We start from the raw sequence: 20429 nt of genomic DNA on the forward strand, positions 1-20429 counted from the left end.
AATATCTGAAACACATCTTTAGTTATTTAACTCATAAATGCTTCTGCTTTCTTCCACACATTTGTAAGGCTGCCAGGGGAATGCCCGCGAAACCATACTTGGGATCCTTCTACTTCATGTAGCACCTGGCATGCACTGTACGCTCAATAAAAGTTCATTCAAAACATAAAGGAAGTGTTCAGTGAGTGAATGAATCGGTGAGTAGACAATGAGCATTCTAGAGGCTGGGAATTTTTCCTACTCTGATTTGAATGGATAAAATTAGACTTGTAGCTTCCAGAGCCAGGGCTTCCTCAGGTTTTCCCTAGAAAAGTGTCCACAAGACCACAATCAAGAAGGGTGGAGCCAAATCCAACCCAGAAGGAAAAATGAAATTTTGCCCAGGAACATTTGGCAATTTGCCATGCTGAATAAGACCACTAGCTTCAATTTTTAATTATAAAAATATTATCACCCTCAGAAAATGATTCTATTTTTTTCTCATCACTAAACAGATAGTTTAGTGCCCTCAGCTGTTATTCAGTTTTGAATTTTATAAATGAAATAACCATGGGAGATTGTTTTCCTCTCACTATATGAGGACATACAGGATAATCAGAAATTTGCCTCTTGTCCTGTAAAGCTGACTCTTTACAGAAAGAACTTGCTGGCCTCTGGAGAAAAAAGTAAGTCTGAGTGAGATGTTTTTTCCTACAGCATCCTCTCTCACCAAGTAAAAGGAAACCACACTGTAGTGACATTCATTTATGTGGACACAGAAGGCTTGGTTATGAAGGAAAACCTTGCAAAAGTTACAGAATGACTTGGGTGATCGTTCCTAGATTGACTGACCTCTGAGGATCAGTCCCTGAGGAATTAAAGATCTGGCCATGACCGGGGAGAGCTTTCCAGGACCCAGGACAACAGGGAACATAGACAGCTCAGGCATTTGTGACATGACCAGACATTTTTTTTAAAGAATGTAAATGTTTATTTTAGCTCACAGCCTAAGAAATTATACAGTCCATCACCACAGGGAAGGCATGGACTTAGGACCAGTAAAACCTCAGAAATCAAAGCTTCATTTGGATACCTCTCACTTTCTTGATTTCGCCTGAAACATTGTTCAGAGGTTACAGCAAAGGATGATGGTGCACACTTGTAATCTGAGCACTTGGAAAGTAGAGGCAGAAGAATGAGCACACATTTGAAAACAGTTTGATCTCTGTAGTGGGTTCCAGGTAAATGAAGCCCTCACAGTGAGATCCTATTTCCAAAAACCAACATGCTAAACAATAGCAGCCCCAACAGAAAAACAGTAGGGTGGCTGAGCAGGGCATCTTGGACTAGATAGAAGATGTGCCTCTTGTGGTCTGTGTTCAAAGTTTCGAAAATACCAATTAATTATAAAACAATTAATTGGAATCTTATAAAACATGATTATGTGCACGTGCATGCGCACACACACACTTTATGTGCCAGGAAAATGAATAAAGTCTTCTGTTATTGTTCCCAATCAATGATGAAAATGAGAAGAGAATCGACATGAGGGCAGGTAGGACCCTGAAAAGAACTTCCATCTAACACACAGAGGGGTCACCTGACCCTGCCCTCTGGTTGAGCCCAAGAGTGAGCATTGGTAACTGCTGAAAATTCTCTGCATTCCTTGACTGCCCTGGCCTGGCCTGCAAGGTATAAAGCTATTGGGGACCTTGTAAACACATCTTTCCCTTGTCTTTACCAAGCCACTTAAGCCTTGACTCATTCCCAGTCTCAGTGGTCGTTTTCCAGTTGTACACTCATCCCTCGCTTCAACTCTTAGCTCACAGTGTTCATCTCTACAACTTCTCAGTGCTCATTAGGAACTGATGGGCTTTCTGGAAAACCAAGTTAGCCAAAGGCACTCTTCTATGTGAGGCGATAGAGTTCCAAATCAGAGAACAGAGCTAGGTAAGTGGAAGGATGGCTAAATGATAGGCGTACTTGACCATATGGATGAGAAGTAGGATAACCTTTGTAAGGACATACATTAGTGCATTTGCCTGTGATGGAGGAGCCTGTCTCCTTCCAATTAGTATAGCTGCACAGACACAGAGAAGGCAAGATCCCCACAATCCTCTAAGTTTTTTTGAGTCCTAGAGCTAAAAACTAATTATCTGAAAAAGCTGAAAACTTCCTCCCAGTTCTCATTATTTCCTTTATTTCCTTAAGTCAGACTCTTCCAAATACTGACCTGTGATCCCACGAGTAACCACAGCCTTTAAGAGCTAAAAAAAGGGTCCTCAAAACTTCTGAGTAAAGGAACTGAAACTAAAGGGCAAGGGTTTAATAGTGGGAAAGTAGGTATTAGGACTCTCGCCACTCACGCACTGCTCTGGTGTGTTTCAAAGTCTCTCTTCATGAATGCCCCAAATGAAAAGCTGGCTGGCATCAAGTGTTCTGTCACTGTTTTGAGGAAAGGCTATTTATGAGTTTTCCATTTCTTCCAACCACTGTCCTGTCCTTACTTCCTGGCTCCTTTATAAAAGTCTCATCATAATCACCCAGTTTGTCTGCGTTCATATACAAAAATTTTAAGATTTAACATTTAATATATTTGTGTGTGTGTGTGTGTTTGTGCGCTCGCACATGCACCATGGCTTACATGTTGAAGTTAGAGGATAGCTTTTATAGGTTGTTTGTTTCCTTCTACAGTGTGGATTCCAGGGTTCAAACTCCTGTCGTTAGGCTTGGCAGCAAGTACCTTTACTCACTGAGACATCTTGATGGCTCTATAGATAGATACTTTATTTTTTACTTTTGTCTGTACAATGTGTATGTGTGCATGCATGTTTGTGTGTGTCTGAATAAGATCATATTCATACCACCATTCATATATGCAAGTTAGATGACAACCTTGAGTGTTGGTCCTCATTTTCCACTTTTGTCTGGTACAGAGTTTCTTTGACTTTAGTCTAGCTAGCACATGAGCTTCTGGAGATTTTCCTATCTCCACCTTTGATCTCCTTGCAAGAAGTCTGAGATTACAGATACTTAGGCCACTGTGTCATGCTTTTACATAGGTTCTAGTGGTTTCAACTCAGGTTCTCATGTTACCGTGGCAAGTGCTTTTACCCACTGAACGGTATCTCCAGCCCTCATTACCACCATCCAGTTCCTTTCTCTAGTGATGGGCTAGATATTTTTATGCTCTTCCAGGTCCACTAAAGAAAACTGAGACATGTAGAAGTATTCCCAACCTAAATGTATTTGCCAATCAGAGAAGCATTAGAGGGTGTCTATGTACGATAATACCACCCTCTCTCCAAGTATGCCCTCCACCATAACATCTGCAATACCACAAATAGACCGTCAGGCAGTTATTCTGTGAGTAAGGTGGGAAACTCAGTAGATTCAACGAAAAGAAAGCAGTTTCTAAATGTAGAAGCTATATGGAAACTATACAGAAAGGAATAGTGGATCATTCCATAGACAGGATGAATTGGGTCTGCTCTGGAGCAAGTGGGCTGCAAAGAAAAATAAAACAGGGAAAGATGCTGCTGTGTGTCTCAACAAAGGGGAGGGCCAATGATTAGAAGTGCGGTATCAGTGTGTACTTAGAACCCCTGGTAAGTTGTGAGACTCACAGTAAGAAGAAATGGTTACTTGACAGCCCATTTGAGTCTGAGAAATGGTAGTATCTGGAATTTTCTCACCACCACAGAGTGGAAGCAGAGAAGGCCCAAGATTCCTCCTCTGGTTTGTGTTAAGCCCCAGAATATCATGGCGTAGGCAGATGCAGAGAAAGAGTGAAAGGTTTCTGGAAGATTCAATTTCATGTCAAGTCAGGTCAGGGGACCTGTGGATGCCAGCAAGGGCTGAGGGCCACAGCAAACAGGTGGCTTGACGAAGCAAGACTTTTCTGTAGCTTGTTGTTGTGTCTGAAATCACACGGAAATTCTTTATAGCTTATTACATTTTAATGACCAGCCTTCATTATCAATGAGTAAAGGGAGGAGGAAATAATGTCTTTCTAGAGTTGAGAGGCAACAACCACAAGTAGAGCCCAGGGGACTCAGTGGCCACAGGCCAGTGCCAAGGCTCCAGCAGTAGGAGACCATGTGACCTGCAGTTCTGAGGGACCTTTTTGCCTGAACTTGATCCTATTAGCCAGACTGTTCCCCTGAGACTCTACTCGTTAGGTGCTTGTAAGCCATGCCTCCTCTTCCTCTCACTGCCCCCTGATGGAGGCATTCCTTTTGGTTATATGGCCCTGAGTCCTCACAGTAATTTCCTGTACCAAAGGCACAAAATATTTCACAGGGGATTTTTGATGTGCCACTAAGCTCTAGATGACAAGGACAAGAGGTGTTGAGTATGGACCAAGATGTGCAACTTTTGCTTTTTGCCTTCTCCATCAGAAGATACATTTGGGGGTCAACATTGTTGCAGATTGTTTGCAGAAGGTTGCTCACAGATGGGAAGTGCTGGCTTCAGGGACAGGAACACATTCATGAACACTTGCATATGAAACTGAGCACTGAGTGGAAGAGTCTTCACCAGAGAAAAGAAGCCCTTCTGGTCAGCTGACTCCTGCCAGCTGCTCCTTTGGGTTATGATACTGTTGAAGTTCTTCTGGGTACACTCACAGACACACCAGCCACAACAAATCAGAAAAGAAGGGATGGGGAGAAAAGAATACTTGCAGCTTGGCTCATGGGAAAGTCTGGGTCCTGAGAACTTGTCATTTCACAGCGTCTTCTAATGATTAGCCTTGCTAGTACTGGAAGATGGTTGAGACTTTTAATTGTTTTGCAAGTCTATTTTATTTAATTACTTAGTGAAAAAATCCACTACCCAAAAGAAAGAAAGAAAGAATGAATGAATGAATGAATGAATGAAAAGAAAAGGAGATAAAAAAATGTCCTAACCAGAATAAAATCCCAATGGCTAGGACTTGGGAAATACTCTAAAATATAGGTGATTACATCCCAAAGTATGGAACAAACATCTATGATTTCATGCAGAAATATATATATATATATATATATATATATATATATATATATATATATATATATATATGATTAAATGTAGGGTCGAGAGAAAAGACACCTTCTGCATTTTAAAGAATTACAAAAAGTTCATGGAGATTCCTGTCCCATCCCACCAACTGCCTACTGCTTACATGGGCTGCAATTCATTTTCAAAGAGTGCATCATGGAAGTGAGGGTGTTATTACACAGTCGGGAATTCTAAGCCAGGCATGTGACCAACAGTGCCATGTCCAGCTGGCAGAAGATGCTTCTGAGAGGTATGGTATGGTGATTTGAATGAGAATGACCCTCATAATCTCATAGATTTGAGTTCTAGGTTCTTAGTTGGTGAAACTTAAGCCTTAGGTGTGGCCTTGTTGGAGAAGGTTTATCACTATGGTTGAGCTTTGAGGTTTCAAAAGCCCACTCTAGACCTAGTCTCTATCTGACTTATGGTTGTTGTCTTAACATGTAAGCTCTTATTTTCTGCTTCAGTGCCATATAAGCCTGCCTGCTGCCACATTTCCCACATTTCCCATGAAGATCAGACTCACCCTCTGAAACCACGAGCAAGTCCCTAATTAAACACTTTCTTTTCATAGTGGCCATGGTCATGGTGACTCTTCACTATAGTAGGACAGTAACTAAGATATGGGTTGATTGATATTTCATCTCTCTGTGGGTGTCTCATCTCAAAATCATCATGGCCCCAGTTTAATCATGAGACAATCATTAGACAAAATCAAACTGAGGGACATTCTACAGAACACTTTACCAGTACTCCTCAAAATCAAGGACATCAAAAATAAGGAAAATCTGAGCAACTGTCATAGGAACCCAGGGAGATGGAATGAGCACAATAATGTATCTAGGACATTATAAACTGCCATTGATGGAAGGTTGCTTGTTTGTTTCCTGACTTCCCAGACACGAAATAACCACTCAGAAACTGTGTTAATTACAACAATGCTTGACCTATTAGCTCACACTTTTTATTGGCTAGCTCTTATATCTTGTTGCGGGATATCCTCCCGCTCATCCAACTTATAGCTGCTGAGATACCAGCCCATTGGGGCGTGGTCTCTCTCCCTTTAAAAAAGCGGCCACTTCCCTCTCCTCTCTCTCTTCACTTCCTGCTCCGCTGGCGACTAGACTCCTTTCCTGGTTGCATAGAGGGCTGTTGCCTGGGACAGTGATCTGTAAGTTTTTTCCCCTTTAAATAAATACCACCCTATTAATCATAATCCCAAATTGGTGTGGCATTGTTTGTAACTTAGACCTTCAATATCTTAAATTAACCTATTTCTATTTCTATATTATTTTATATTTTAACACGAGGTTCATGGCCTACCGGCAAGGTTCCAACTGACAGCTCCCAGCTTTCTCCACTGGCAACTACATGGTGTCTTACTGACTTTGCCTACTTTCTCCCAGCATTCAGTTTAGTTTTCCTGCCTAGCTCTATTCTGCCCTATCACAGGTCAAAGCAGCTTCTTTATTCATTAACCAATAAAAAGAACATATATACAGAAGGACTTCTCACAACATTTCCCCTTTTCTGTTCAAATAAAAAGGAAGGTTTTAACTTTATCATAGTAAAATTGCATATAACAAAATAGGTATCAAGCAAGAATTATAGTTACAATGTTTATATCTACTTTATCTTTTATCATAACTAAGGAAAACTATATATATATATATATATATATATATATATATATATATATATATATATCTTTTCTTCAACTCCATCAAAGACCCCAGAAGGATATAATATTACCTAAGTTAACAGGAAGTGCATCGTAAGCAACTTCCAAAATTCTAGAGACATCTTGCTGCCTGGACAGTCACCCAAAGTTCTTCTGTAACCATCTTCAGCTTATAGGTCCATAGCATCTGACAGACTTTTCCATGGAACAGGAAATTTAAAGATCTCTTATGCCTTGTGTTGGCAAAGTTCATCAGTTTCTTTTTGTGTGTGTGTGTCCTGCAAAATGTATGGCAGACTATTTCACGAAGTAGGAACCCCAAAGGACCTGTACTGGTAGTTTATCCGTCACTATCTTCTGTGTCCTGTTGAACGTCTGATAGACTCTTTCATGAAGCCAGAACCCTGAAGGACTATTTCACCTTTAGGCAAGTTCAGCAGTCATTTTTCTGTGGGTCCTGCATGTCCAGTTCATACAGCATAACATCAAGCAGTCCAGGCATGAGCAATTTCTTGCACAAATGACTATCAAACTCTATAAGGAGCCTCTTTGATGCCCATTAACCTCTTGAAGTAGATTGGTGCTGCCAAGAGCAGATGTGTCTCATTGTCATAAAAAGTCTTAAGTTCTTAAAATATATTAAATGCCATATTCCATAGGTCTTTGAAAGATTTGAAGATTATCTAACTGAAATATATCTCTATATATCTAGAAAACCTAACTAACAGGACTACAAGCTTGACTATTATATATGACTATCTATTAACCTATATTTCTTAAATATACATTGCATTTTCAAATGAGCTGCACAAACACAATGGCTTAATCAAGAGCAGAAATATACATAAACAAAATTGACCTAAAATCTGTATCAATAGACCAAGATCCATACCAACGCAGAGTATTCATATCTATAGCATACTGCAATCTGAATAAAATGTGATGAAATCAATGAAAATATTTCAATATCAGTTCATTAATTGCGACTAATTTCTCATAGTAATGCAAAATACTAACAGTAAGAAAAAACTGATAGCAACATTTCTGAAAGCCTAAAATTATTCTAAAGTCACACAAGTATTTACTTCTTAAGAAAAAGATAGATGAGGCCTGAAATATGACTCAGTGGTTGAGAATTCTTACTGTTTCCTGAAGACCTAAGTTCAATATCTACTACCTACATTAAGTGACTCACAGCTGCCTATAACTTTAACTCCAGGGCATGTGATATCTCTAACCTGCAAGGGAACCCACACTTACTTTTCCATACTCGCCACATAAACATAATTAAAACTAAAATAAATCTTTAAAAGGTACCAATATAATAGATGGACAAGCCCACCTGTGCCTGTATGTTAGGCAGGCAGAAGACACCCACAGAGCAGCCTGGGTCCTCACAGTCTGGACTGCCTGAAGCATCCACAGGCCAGCCCAGCACCACAAGTCACCAGGTAGTTAGTATCAATATGGTGAATAAGTATATGGTGGTAAATTCTGAGAGATAGAGCAGCTTAATGGTTCATGTGCTACTGTAAAAGGCAGTTATGAAGAAGGGAGGACTGAGAAATGGGCTGATGTGATTGGCCTGCTTGCCATCCAGGACCAGGGTGATGTCTGGGCCTGGGCTGCTGCCTACAGTCATATCTGGGTCTGCAACAGCCAGGGTCTCTATTGATGTCCATGATCCATGTTTCCACCAAGGCCACGGGGATACTCGGGGTGTGGACCACTGCCTGTGGCCATTGTGGTATCCATGGGCTATGCCACCATCAGGGCCATGTTGGTCTGGGTAAGCTGTGCTGCCACCCAGGGAACATGATGGCATTCAACCTGAGTTGTTGCCAGGGGGCCATGTCTGGGTCCACTCTCCTGCAGCAACAAGGACTGTATTGATGTTCAGGGCTTCGGTTACCACTGTAGGCCATGCAGATGACTGGGTTCTTGTCAAACACCTGAGTCCATGTTGGTCTCCAAGGGGCATTCTTCTGTTGGGGCCATGATCATCTGGATGGCCTTTGCTGACACCCAGGGCACTGGTAACATCTGAGCTTGGGCTTCATCAAGGGACCATTTCTCGGTCCATGGTCCTAACACAGTCAGGGTTTGTAATGTCTGTGGCCTGTGGTGCCACCAAAGGTCACACAGATGCCTGGAGTCTAGGCCGCATTCTGTGGCCATGTTGGTGTTTGAGGGCCATCCTGCCACAGGGGCCATGGTGTCTTCTGGGCCCAGGCTGCTGCTGAGAGCCATGTCTGGGTCTGTGGGTCTATCATAGCCAGGGTCTGTGCTGATGTCCATGGCTACTGATAACACTGAGAGCAATGCCAATGCCAAGGGTCTGGGCTGCTACCTGGGACTATGTTGGTATATGAGGGCCACACTGCTCTGGGACCATGCAGATCTGAATAGCTTGCAATGCCATCTGTGGCCATGGTGACATCTGAGCCTGGACTGCAGCCTGAGACTATGTCTTGGTCTGTGGACCTATCACAGTTGGGGTCTGTGATGTACATGGTTCAGGGTGCCACCAAAGGTCACATGGATGCCCAGGGTCTAGGCCACATCCAGAGGCCATGTTGGTATCTGAGGGTTGTGCTGCCACTGGGGTCATGGTGTTGTCTGGGCCAGGGTTGCTTCATTGGGCCATGTCTGGTTCCATGGCCCTATAGTAGTCAAGGTCTGTTTTGATGTTCATGGTTCCTGATACCATCAAAGGCAATGTCAATGATGTGTGTTTGGGCCACCACCTGTGGCCATGTTTCTGTCTGAGGGTTTCCCCACTAATAAATTTAGGCCAGTCCGAATAGCCTGTGTAGCCATATGGGTCTGGGCTCAGGCTGCTGCCAAGGGCCATGTCTGGGTCTGTGGTCCCAAGAGCAACCAGGATCTGGGCTGATGTCCATGACTTGTGCTACCACAGGGCGTCATAGGAACCAAACATGGTAAAATCCAAGGGCCGTGCTGAGCCAGCTCTGTCCCTCACGGGGCCTGGGAGAGCTCGCCCTGACCTTCACTGGACACTCATGCCCCCATGGGAGAGCTAACCCCAGTACTCAGGAGACATGGCCTCACTCCCCATCATGGGTGTGGGAGAGCTAGCCCTACCCCTCAACTCAGGGTGTGGTCCCAACGACCCAGACTGAGCAGCTCAACTTCCACCCAGACCCACATCCTGGACCTTGGGTGGGTGCCACCCCACCCTAATAGCTGCCCCATCTTTGACCTGATGGAGTGCACATGTAGCCTAGTTCTACTAAACAATAACCACAGAATCCCATGACTCAGGGATATCTGAGAGGAGTTTCGATGAGGGCCCAGCTCAGTGATGATGGTGTACCAGAAACCAGAAACTTTGAAACAGACCAATGACTCATTGCAGTGAACATTTTGAGGTGGGGCCTATTGGACAAAAGGGGTATACTGCGTGACATGCCAGAGCTCCCCATGCCACTAGGATAAATGAAGAGGGGTTGGAAAAATAGAGGAGCAAGGTGGGTTTTTAATTCTTTTGGTTGTTGTGTTTTGCTTTTAATTAATTTGAAGGAGCATACTGCAGGGGTGAGGGGCAGATATGGAGGGACTGGGAGGTGAGCGGGATTGATTGCATGATGTGAAATTTCTAAAGAATCAATAAAGAATTGTGTTCTTAAAAAGAATACACTCACAGAAATCAAAATAAGATAAAACAGATGATTTTGCAAACTGAGACTGAGAAATGTAGCCACTATGAATGTGTGTATGTATAATGCAAGCATATGTATAATAAAATGTGAATTTCCTTGCTTACAACAAATAACAGCAACAAAAAACATCGTGTGAGCTAGGCACAGAGGTGCATGCCTGCAATCATGAACTTGGAAGGAGGATCCAAGTTCAAGTTCATCCTTGGCTACATGGTGAGGCTATGGTCAACCTGGGTGACATGAAACCCTGTTTCAAAAAACAAAGCAAAGCAAACCAAAAAGGATCAATACAAAGAGGGGACAGATTTTCCCAGAATCACCAAGGTCGAAAGTGTGAGTACTGGTGGCATGTGGAGAAAGCAATGGTCATAAAGGAGAGAAGCCTTTCCATTCTTGCCATGGGCTCTGGCATGTAATAATAACTCCATGGAAAGAAACTTTTCATTTATTTTCATATATTTTTTTAAAAAATTATGTATTTATTTATTAAAGACTTCTGCCTCCTCCCCGCCACCGCCTCCCATTTCCCTCCCCCAATCAAGTTCCCCTCCCTCATCATCCCGAAGAGCAATCAGGGTTCCCTGCCCAGTGGGAAGTCCAAGGACCACCCACCTCCATCCAGGTCTGGTAAGGTGAGCATCCAAACTGCCTAGGCTCCCCCAAAGCCAGTACGTGCAGTAGGATCAAAAACCCATTGCCATTGTTCTTGAGTTCTCAGTAGTCCTCATTGTCCGCTATGTTCAGCGAGTCCGGTTTTATCCCATGCTTTTCATACATTTATCTTATTTTTTATGTGTTTTAGTGTTTTGACTACAGTACATGTATGTGTACCACACATGTGCCTGGTGCCCTCAAAGGTCAGATCCCCTGGATCTGGAGTTGTAGATGGCTTTAAAATACTATGTGGGTTCTGGAAACTAAATCTAGGGCCTCTGCAAGAGCAACAAGTGCTCTTTACCACAGAACCATTTATCCAGCCCCAAAATGAGGGCCTGGCCCTTACTAGGCAGGTGCTCTATGACTGAGATAAATCCTCAACCCCACAAAATGCACTTTGAAAAATTTAGTGTCTCAGGTAGACCCATATAGCTTCAAACTCACTGTGTGGCTAAGGATGTCCTCTTGACCTTCTGCTTCTCTTGTTTTCTTCTCCCAAGTTCAGTAATATAGGCATGGACCACCACTCCTGGCTTATGTGGTGCTGGAGATCAAACCCAACATTTTTATGTATGATAAGCAAGTGTTCTACCAACTGAGCTATAGTTCCAGCCCTGAAAATTTATTGATGAATCAAAGCTTTGGGAGCAGAACTGTCGAAACAGCCAGCCAGAGAAACCCGGGGAAGAAGACAAACCAAGACTGAGCACTGTGATGTGGCTGTGTTTTGCGAATGCTTCATGATGCCACAACTTGTTTGGACCTGCCCTACTCCTGGCTTAATAGAGCCTCCTGTTTTAGGGTCCCAAAGGTCTAGCCATCCTCTACTTTCTCCTTTCAAACTCTTAGCACTCACTGATCAAACAGTGAAAATCACTTTTATTTCTCCATGAAGGCAAGTGCTGTGCATTTGACCCATTATATGCAGCCCTGCTGGCTCAGTAGATGCTTCTAGAATAGAGAGGGAAAAAAGAGAAATTAAAAAGGAGAAGCTGTTATGGATAGCTATGGCTATTTCCATTTTTTACAGGAAGAAACTTGTAAAGAAAAGTTGGGTTACCCTGGCTTCTGAGTTTGTGCTTTTAACCATCATATAATAAGGCAATAATGCCAAGGAGTACAAGAAACTGCAGAAGTCATCTAACTGACAAAGAGAATTTCACCCATGACAGTCAAGAGAGCAGTCTTGACAGTATGAAGGTAGAAAATCAAGTCTGGTTGTAGGTTAAACAAGGGCATAACATGACAGACGATGTGGGATGTCCTTCTGTATGTTGCTTTTATTGGATAACGAATAAAGCTGTTTCAGCCAATGGCTCAGCAGAGTGAAGTCAGGCAAAAAATCCAAACAGAGATATAAAGAGGAAGAAGGCAGAGTCAAGAAGATGCCATGTAGCTGCTGAAAAAGAAAGACGCCACCGGAACCTTTCAGGTAAGCCACAATACACAGATTAATAGATGGGTTAATTTAAGATATAAGAGCTATGTAGGAATACACCTAAGCTATTGACTGAAACAGCGTTACTCATTATCCAATCAAAGCAACACATATACAATAGGACATCCCACATCAGGTGGTAGATGTGGTAGCTCTTTCTAGTCACCACCAAACTATGTGGTACCTTCTAAGGTGCTATCCAGATTACTACTGTTGCAATGCACACACTGCCAAATGAATGGACTTGTGAGCTGGTCCTCAACTTTCTCTGCCATGGAGAGCTAATGTCTTCCCAACCATTCTTCGCAGTACTCCAGAATCTCAGTTCTTGTGGCCACCCATGTTCCATGCTCCTCTAAGTTTTGGCCTTATCTTTATTTCTTATGCTGGAGGTTTCCACTTGACCCTAACTTTGTAAATGACAAGGACTCACATTCTGTGATCCCATGAGTGTCTCGGGCCATGAGCATTTAGGACACAGTCTGTCACAGTGCCGTCCATGTCACTGTCTTTTTCTAGTGAATATGGACTCTTTGAATTCTATCTCCAAGTGCCTGTAGATCACTCATTGGTCCCAGGTAGAGATTAATGGCGTCCACTGTGCCAGGCACCCACCCACCTGTGACTCTTCCCTTTCACACCTCACATGTTTCTTTTCTTGTTATTAGAATCTCATTTTCAGAATGAGACAAGCAGGCTTGATGAGAACCAGTAATTTGCCTATGAGTAGCTGCTAAGCTGGGACTTGAACTGAAATCTCTCTTGGACTTCTCATTGCGTGCTCTAGATTCTCTTTTGTGGGTCCACCTAACATTCTGGAGCATATCGTAAAACATTTTGGAGGCCTAGGGAGATAATGGCTCAAAAAAGTAAGTGTAAGCACAAAGACCTGAGATTGACCCCTGGGGCCCATTTAAATAACTGGCCATGGTAGTATGTACCTGTAATATCCTGGGTCCCTGGGACTCGCTGGCCAACCGTCCTAACTTAATCAGCGAGCTCCAGGCCAATGAGAGACCCTGTCTCCAATTACAAAGCAGTTGGTTCTGAGAAGCAAAATCTGAGCCTGACCTCTAGAATCCACACACAGATATGCACAGTTACAGGTGTGTGTGTGTGTGTGTGTGTGTCTGAGTGTGCATGCACATGTTTGCACAAACACACACACCTACTTTATTTTATTTTGAGATAAGGGCTCTTTGCAGGTCAGGCTGGCTTCAAACTCACTTTATAGTCCTGACTAGCCTTAAATGTTCAATCCTCATTCCTCGGCTTCCTGAGTGCTGGGATCATAGGCATATGTGTACCACCATGTCCAGCAAGACTGTAAAACTTCTGAGACCAAAGAATATTGCATGTATCCAAGTCAGTCTTACACAATCGTCAGTTAGTAAAATGAACTGGAGATACAGAGGATGGCAGTGGTAGAATTTATATTATATGTATTTGATTATATTATTATCTAATATACTTATAATATAATCATATACATATAATTATATCATTATGCATCTATATTATAACATCATTCTCATGTGGTGCCAAGCATTTAAACACAAGAATGGATGTTTGCTCTTCAGATTTTTTCCTATGTGTATATTGTCATATAACTGTATACAAAATTCTTTTGGGAAAATGGATCACAGGGGTCAGAGATGTGGCTTAGTAGGTAAAGGCACTTGCCACCAAGCCTAACAGCTTGAGTTAGATCCCTAGAATACACACTACAGAAGCAGAGAACTGGCTGCCTCTCCACACACAGCAAAAATAAAGAAGCGTTTTAAAATGTGCTATTTTCTAACATTTTTGAATGTTTAACAGTTCTGTTTTAGATAAAGATTTGTTTTCTATATTTTTAAATTTAATTAATTTATTTAGGAGTTTTGGGTGGGTTGTTTTGTTTTGAAACAAGATGTCTGTCTAGAGCCTAGGCTGGCTTCAGACTCATAATCCTTCTGTTTTAACCTCTTGAGTGCTGGGATAATAATCTGATTTTAAAAAATAGTTAATTAAGAATGATACATTGATATGGGTGTAGCTTTTTATTTCATGCATTGCTTCTTGACCAGCATCAGTGTGTCATCTCCATTTTGAAATGGCACACCACGTTAGAAGGAAGCTAATTGGGAAACAAGGATGTTCCTCCGAAGAGGGGACGGCAACCCTGAGGAAAAGACTGATTCCCCAACAGATGAAGCAAAGGCAGAGAGTCAGTTTCCAAGTGAGGAGATCAGAATGACCCCTGTGGTATGAATGCGGGAAAGGCTGACTCTTCTCAAGGGTTGGGAAGGAAGCCAGACAGGAGGGTGGGAAGGAAGTGGGGGGGGGTGGAGAGGGTGGAAACATCTGGTTTCTGTCAGACGCTGGGGAAGACGGTGACAGAAGACATTTTGCTGTAGGGTGGGGGTGGGGGGGGGTATTTGAGGAAGTGCTTGTGTACTCTGGGAAAGACTGCCTGGCTGGAAAGGCCAGTATCAGAAGCTGAAGAGGCATGGGAAGATCCTGGGGCTGGTGAATGATTTCAAACACACTAAGAGAGTCTGGTTAGAGACCCCGGACATGGTGTGGACGTGGTATGAAAACGGCGATTTGTGATGGGGACGTTTCTCTCAGTTTTCATTCTCTTCAAGCTTTTCCTTTGTTTAAGACCTCATAGGTTCCAGGACCCCCGCTTCCCTTCTTTCGACATGTTTTTCTTTCCTCTTTAAGTCTAGTTCTCCTTTTCAAGTTAATAATTCTTTTCAACTTTATAATTCCGGAAGTGCTGCAACATACCCTGGTCAGAAATGACTGGAAAACCCTGCCAACTGAGAAAGAACTAATAATCATTCTGCCACCAGATGGCGCTCCCCACTCAATATTTGGGACATCTTAACCAGCTGCAGCTCTGTCTTCTCTGGCCGCTTCGATCAAGATCATCTGGGTAGGGCTTTTTTTTTTTAATTATTTAAAATATAGACAATAAAAGTCACATTCAGAGATATTAGTCCATGGACACGACAGCAGGACCTAGGAATGTGCCCACGGAGGATTTCTCCACCAGGGAACTCTAAGAACCACTAGACAAAGTAAACTAAAGCATCCTCTGGCCAGTGGCTCTCAACCGTCCTAGTGCTGTGACCCTTTAGTACAGTTCCTCACACGGGTGGGTCGCCGCCCACAGGTTGAGAACGATTGGTCTAGCCCCAGTTCATTAGAGGTGCAAATACCTGGGTTCCATCTTTAGATTCCTTCCACCGCAAACAGAAATCTGAATTTTAACAGGTGATGCTTTTATTCTAGCGTGGAGGGTCAAAACCAGGGCCTTGAGCTTTTCCATTGAGTGCCATCCTTAGGCCTCCTGGCTGATTCTGATGACTGTTTACGTTTGAAACCTTCTGCAAAAAAACTTTCTCCTCTTTGCCTGCTGATAGGAGTCCACCTCACACTTGGAAATCCAAAGCAGAAAGTCGTTTGAGCCAACTAAATGGGAGCTTGCATAGTGCACGGGATGCAGACGTGCTTTGTTGGTTTCTTTTTTTTAGCTGTCTGGGTAATTCAAGGTGCAGACAAATTTAAGAATTACTGTAAGCCCGGTGGTGGTGCACGCCTTTAATCCCAGCATTTGGGAGACAGAGGCAGGTGATCTCTGTGAGTTCGAGGCCAGCCTGGTCTATAGAGTGAGTTCCAGGACAGCCAGGGCTATACAGAGAAAGGCTCCCTCGAAAATAAAAAAAGAAAAAAAGGATTACTGCAAAAAAGAAAAAAATGGGGAAATTATGGCTGAGGTTTACTGGGATTCTCACAATAAAGAAATACCCCTTGCTTGAATGTTGCAGCTTTATCTACAGCCTAAAACTCCCTGTGGCTGTAATCTTTGTTATTGGTGGGACAAAGTTCTCTGCCACTTGTGTGCCTACCTGGGTTTAAAAAAGATTGAAAAGCACAAATGGAGATCAACACAGGTCAGCTGCATTCCCACTGTTGTATGGAACAGTAGATGAAATAATGAATTCAGACTGGATATACCAGAAACTGGAGCGATGGTGCACATACATACATACATACAAGCAAAACACCCACACACTTAAAATAAAATACACATTTAGAATGCACAATAAGCTATAATGACCACCCTCCTCTCCCCCGCCGCCCTTCTATGAAACAGGATCTTGCTTGGTATGGAACTTGTGATCCTCTAGCCTTTGTTTGCCAAATGCTAGAATTACAAGGCTTTGTGGCACTATGTCAGGCTCAGTATTCTATTTTCATGAATGCCAAAGAGTTGTTAGGGGCAAATTCATGTACTTTCAGGGTGTGTGTGTCCATTTGCTTTCTTCTAAATTTTTTTTCTGGTGGGGGGAAGGATGATGAACATGCCCAGTGGTATTTATGTCTATTGCCTTTATAATGCAGCTAATCATGCCCCAAAGTGTTCTTGTCTTCCATCTTTTAACCTTTTGAATGTGTACTCTATGGTTTTATTTCTCCATATCTTTTTATTTTATTGAGCTCTACATTTTCTCTGTTCCCCTCCTTTCCTCTCACCCCACTTCTGCCCTCCCTCAAGGTCCCCATGCTCTCAATTTATTCAGGAGATCTTATCTTTTTCTACTTCCCAAGTAGATTAGATCCATAAATGTCTCTCTTAGGGTTCTCATTGTTGTCTAGGTTCTCTGGGATTGTGAATTATAAGCTGGTTTTCTTTGCTTTATGTCTAAAAGCCACTTATGAGTGAGTACATATGATATTTGTCTTTCTGGGTCTGGGTTACCTCACTCAATATGATGTTTTCTAGATCCATCCGTTTGCCTGCAAATTTTAAGATGTCATTATTTTTTTCTGCTGTGTAGTACTCTATTGTGTAAATGGACCACATTTTCCTTATCCATTCTTTGGTAGAGGAGCATTTAGGTTGTTTCCAGGTTCTGGCTATGACAAACAAACCTGCTATGAACATAGTTGAGGACATTTCCTTGTGGGATGATTGAGCATCCTTTGGATATATACCCAAAAGTGGTATTGCTATCTCTTGAGGAAGGTTGTTTCCTAATTTTTGAGAAATCGCCACACTGACATCGAAAGGGGCTGTACCAGCTTGCATTCCCACCAGCAATGCAGAAGTGTTCCCTTTACCCAACAACCTCTCTAGCATAAGTTGTTATCAGTGTTTTTGATTTTGGCCATTCTCACAGGTGTAAGATGGAATCTCAGAGTTGTTTTGATTTGCATTTCTCTGATGACTAAGGATGTTGAACATTTCCTTAAGTGTCTTTCAGTCATTTAAGATTCCTCTGTTGAGAGTTCTCTTTTTAGGTCTGTACCCCATTTTTATTGGATTATTTATTCTTTTGATAACCAATTCCTTGAGTTCTGTGTATATTTTGGAGATCAGCCCTCTGTCCCATGTGGGGTTGGTGAAGATCTTTTCCCATTTTGTCAGCTGTCGTTTTGTCTTATTGACCGTGTCCTTTGCTTTACAGAAACTTTTCAGTTTCAGGAGGTCCCATTTATTAATTGTTTTTTCTCAGTGTGTGTGCTGCTGGGATTATAGTTAGGAAGTGGTCTCCTGTGCCAATGCTTTCAAGTGTACTTCCCACTTCTCTTCTATGTATTTCTTTCTATCTTAAGCCAAGCCCACCCACTAATACACCTACCCTCATTCATTCTTCAACTATGACCTTAAATTGAGCATGCTTGGCAATGCACATCTTAAACTGAGCATGTCCAGGAAGGTGCTGGCCACCGTGTGCTTTTTTTTTTAATATTTATTTATTATGTATACAATATTCTGTCTGTGTGTATGCCTGCAGGCCAGAAGAGGGCACCAGACCCCATTACAGATGGTTGTGAGTCACCATGTGGTTGCTGGGAATTGAACTCAGGACCTTTAGAAGAGTAAGCAATGCTCTTAACCTCTGAGCCATCTCTCCAGCCCCCCACCGTGTGCTTTCTTATATGAATATTATATGCTCCCTGAATAAAATCCTGGTGCTTCCATTATCAGGGAATGATGCCAGTACTCTCTTCCCCTTTCTCCACTCTTTTATCTTCTTCTTTTGCTTATTGACTTTGCACTCACCGGGAGGAGATGCCACTGTGGCGGTCATAATTTCAACTGTGTTCGCATTTTTTGTAGGCATTTATTGTCAAAATAAAAGTATCAACTAATGAGTATCTTTGAGACTTTAATAAAATTATAAAAAAATACATCTAGCCAGCATCTCAAACACAGAAATGCAATCCGAGTTCTGATGTCTGAGTTCGTAAATCACACATTTCCCTTTTTACAGAGCCAACATGTTCAGCCGTATGTGAGCCTTTTAAATCTGCGGAGAGCGGCACATTTAAGGCACTCACATGTAGCAAACCCATTGGGTAAGGGCAGCTTCTTTCCTCCCCTAAACTAAACAGATTTTCAAAATTGCCCATTAGTTGAGTTTTCCAACATCTAATGTGTTTCGGAATCACCTGGGAAATTCAGGCTCGTGTGAAACTTGAGGCAGATTGTGACTTTAGGTTTGGGAATCTGTTTCTAAATTCTGATGCTGTTCTCCGAGGACTATATTAAATCCCAAGGAACCCACTAACACCCAGTCTCAGTTTCCACACCTCCTACTCATTCTCCAGCTGGACTTTAATTTCCCCTTTCTATGAAGAGACCTTATTTTGGGTCACCAGTAGCTTCCATTTGTCTAGATAAAATGAACATGCTACCGCTCACATCTTCATTGTCAGTGTCTGCCTGTGTGTATCCCTTACTCTCTTAGCTTCTGTTCTCCTGGGATTCCTCCAGCCTCCAATCCCTCCTCTTTAGCCTCCTTTCTAGGCTCATCCACAAAGCATGGAAGATGAGAACAATTCAGAGCTCAGTTTTTCTCATTCCCTCCTTACCCTGTGCCTATCCAGTTATTGGCAGATGTCAGAAGTTTTGGTGTATTCCCGAGGTAACGTTTGATATTGTCTGAGTTGTCAAAATTTGGGGAGGGAGGGATACTGCTAGATATCATGTAATGCACAAAAATGTCTTATCCCACCACAACAACTTGGTTGTAAATGTATTAGGAAATGTGATTCAGAGGGAGTTTTCTCTTTATTTCAACACCAATGCCCATGAGGAAGGATGGGTACTTCTCCCTGATTGTCCCCTCCTCCGTATTATGCTTCTCATAAGAGGTGGAGTGTCTTGTTCGGTGGGTGACAATAGGGAAATGGTCCTCTCAACTTTTTCTCAACAATCCCCTGGCTGCAACTCTCCTGGGGCAGCCTTCCCAGAAGGAGAGTGCCTTGTCTCTGCTTCTGCTGCCCTAAATAAGCCTGAGAATCTGGAGCCTTCGCTCTGCATGGAAGGCTTGCATTTCTCCTTTTCCACGCATGACTGAGTTGTGGGTCATCTCAATTGAGTGGGCAGATTGGAGATTCACAAGATGACATTTCCAAGTGGTCTTTCAAATTTAAAGAATACTAACTTTTTTTTTCTGGTCAAGGCAAAACTTCATTCTTTTTTTAAAATTGACTTTTATTGAGCTCTACATTTTTCTCTGCTCCCCTCCTTGCCTCTCCCCTCCCCTTCAATCCTCCCTCAAGGTCCCCATGCTTCCAATTTACTCAGGAGGTCTTGTCTTTTTCTACTACCCATGTAGATTAGATCCATGTATGTCTCTCTTAGGGTCCTCTTTGTTGTCTAGGTTCTCTGGGATTGTGATTTGTGGGCTGTGAGCAGGAACACTTGGTTCTACTTTAACTCTGGGGGGGGGGGGGTATCTGGCTTTTCCTCATTGGCTGACGTCTGACCTCACAGTCCTATTGGATAGGAAAGTCTGGGGAGCATTAATGCACAGAAAATGTAGGAGGGAGGGGAAAGGGGTCACCACTCCCAGGTGGGGGAAAAGGGTCACTGCTCCAGGAATCTAGGAATCTTGGAATGCAGCAGGCTGCCTTTGTGTAAACAAAAGTTTTACTGGCGCAG

The 20429-nt window shown here is 42.6% G+C and overlaps 1 long non-coding RNA gene across 1 annotated transcript in view; it reads left to right on the plus strand.

Annotated features, from left to right (window-relative positions):
• The window catches only part of LOC142841828 (uncharacterized), a 68932-nt gene that overhangs the window by 35803 nt on the left and 12700 nt on the right, over positions 1-20429 (plus strand). The gene's annotated exons all lie outside the window — the stretch shown is intronic.

This window comes from Microtus pennsylvanicus, chromosome X (assembly GCF_037038515.1).
Source record: "Microtus pennsylvanicus isolate mMicPen1 chromosome X, mMicPen1.hap1, whole genome shotgun sequence".
Classification (NCBI taxonomy): Eukaryota; Metazoa; Chordata; class Mammalia; order Rodentia; family Cricetidae; genus Microtus; species Microtus pennsylvanicus.